This window comes from Sinocyclocheilus anshuiensis, unplaced genomic scaffold (genome assembly GCF_001515605.1).
Source record: "Sinocyclocheilus anshuiensis isolate Anshui unplaced genomic scaffold, SAMN03320099.WGS_v1.1 C33092405, whole genome shotgun sequence".
Taxonomy (NCBI): domain Eukaryota; kingdom Metazoa; phylum Chordata; class Actinopteri; order Cypriniformes; family Cyprinidae; genus Sinocyclocheilus; species Sinocyclocheilus anshuiensis.
In genome coordinates, this window is record NW_015621692.1 from 1 (window position 1) to 2,466 (window position 2,466).

A 2,466-nucleotide genomic window follows, 5' to 3' on the forward strand; every position below is an offset into this window, starting at 1 on the left:
AGGGGGGGGGGGGTGAAAGTGTTCTTTTCCTTTTAGTAAATGCCTGCGTTCATTTTAAATGCATCTGGCCAGCAACTCTGTGTGAACACCAAAGTGAGAAAGAGAGAGAGAGAGAGGCAAGACGGCAAAGACATCCAAGAGGAAGAACTCCAGCATTACACACACACCTAACAACCTGAAAAATTCAGCAGTGTTTATTGTGTAGTGTTTATACATGCTGCAGTAATGTTTCATCATCTTTCACAGTCAACGAGCATGCAAATGTCTGTGCATCTATCTCTTCTTTCTAATGTAAATTTCCTGCATTCCTGCTAAATGAGTGCTGGTCACTGGTCTCACAAGAGTTCTGGGTTCTGCCTCTATGAATTGTGTCCTCTATCAAACATTTTACCCAGAGTGTGAAACCAGATAAGCTTCTTAAAACACAGGAAACGTCAGAGGCTCCCCATTCACTCAGCTCTCTAGTTACCATGGAGACGACCCAGCGAGAGACCCCCTCAGAGGTCACGGGCAGATGTGTTCAAACAATTTCATAACAAAGCAGATAATGATGTCTCCAATGAGTGGGGCTAAGATAACCAAAATTTGGCCAATTACGGATGACATTACACAGAAGCGTGAGTTTGTTTACAAATCAGTGCGTGTGATTTTCATCCAAACAACTGAAGTGACAGAACATACGGTTTCTCTTGCTTTTGAGTTTCTTAGTGGCTGTCAATGCCAGTGTCTGTAAACTATTTCTTCAATAAACGTTTGATCTACGGAAAATAATGTTTTGACTTCACTAATCCATGACCTGATATTTATATTGATCACCAAGAGGATGAATATGAAAGCATGTTCAAAATATGTGTCGTGGTTTGTTTTCTAGTGTCTTGATGTGTTGTTTCCAATTGTGACAGTGAGTGTGACATCCGAAGTGCACTTACTCAAATCCATATCCATCCTCTGTCCCTGAAATATTTCCCTCTTCTCAAACACTTCCTTCTGCCAGAATGGGAAAAAGAAAGCCTGCAAGCAAGCAAGAAATCCAATGTAACACAAGTAAAACAATGACATGTTTGAAGTCAATAATAATTTCAATTTTTTTTTTTGGTTTTGTCTGATTACTATGTTCACATGCTTATTCTGGTCTCAGGTTTTAGTCTAATTAAGTTAACAGATGTTAATGGGAATTCTGGACAGAATGAGCTCAGATCTTGCATTATGGGTTTTGTGCCTCTGCACTCAAGGTCTCACTTTTGTGTTTATTTGAAAAACTAAAACTAGTAAAACTACTATATGATTTTGTGTTAAGGCTTATGGAGTAAGCTTACTGTACTGCACATACTGGAACCTGGACCTTTGAACACTGACCTCACACTGTGAGTCTTGTTGTGAAGATTTTTTTTTGTGTAACTCCAAAATTTGGGATCACTCTGGATAGTTATGGAGCACCAGTTCATTTGTCTCTGGGTCATTCTACAAATGTGGTGTTCTGTCCATCTGAAAAATTATCAAAAAACTCAATTCATTAATTTCACATTAAACCCACAATGCTACATTAATTATGTATTATTCCATAACCATGCTGTTATTTCTCATTTTATTAAACATCACACTAAATACTACATAATTTATCATTAGCTGCCATGATGTTTTCTCAGTGATGTCACTCTTAAATAAAATGAATGAGGACCAGTAACCCCACTTAAAGGAAGAATTCTGCCACAAAAAAAAAAAAAAATCATCATTTACTCACCCTCATGTCGTTTCTTTCTTGTGCTTGCAATAACATCACTGAATTTTAATCTTACATAACTGATGTTCTAAGTGATTAAAGTAATTGTAAAAATTAATTATAAGGTAATACTACTCAAAGTTACAGTTATTTACAGTGATTTAGAGAACATATAGTTTTCTATAAGAATTGAGTACATCACTGGTTACCTGTGACTGTAACTGCAAGACTCCTCCAGAGAATTACAGATTTTCACCATAAAAACACTAAATCTGAGGAATAAAAAATGACACATGTGCACATTATATTGGGCTGAGAAAGAGCAGTATTCTCAGGTCATGAGAATCCCTGCTAAACACTCATAACATAAACAATACATACACGGCATAATTTGGAAATGTCAGCTCAATTTAGTGAGCCAAAGCAGCTTTATGAACGTAAAAAAAAAAAAAAACACACATCCTGGCTCACTGGAATGAGCAATGGGTTTTAATCTGGCTGTAAAAGCATTAAGTGAGAAAATTTACATTTTTATTAAAGTACAAATTTTACTTTACAAATTTTACAAAATAAAAAATTATAGCACTACAGAAATTTTTTGGCATACATAAAAAATTGTGACTCTCCTCACATATTGAAATTCAAAGTATTAATTTCTAAATTCATCAAACATCCTTTGAATGGGTTTACACTTTGACATTAAAAATCAGCCTAAAAATAATCAAATGACTGCAGTCTCAGTGCTA

The 2,466-nt window shown here is 35.6% G+C and overlaps 1 long non-coding RNA gene across 1 annotated transcript; it reads right to left on the reverse strand.

The window, feature by feature from the left end:
- Window positions 1–946: 946 nt before the first annotated feature.
- On the reverse strand, window positions 947–1,797 carry LOC107683251 (uncharacterized). The gene is made up of 3 exons (XR_001633697.1): window positions 1,742–1,797; window positions 1,357–1,485; window positions 947–1,011 (listed from the first exon to the last, which is right to left on the reverse strand). It is a non-coding gene; the product is annotated as an uncharacterized LOC107683251 (long non-coding RNA).
- Window positions 1,798–2,466: the final 669 nt, after the last annotated feature.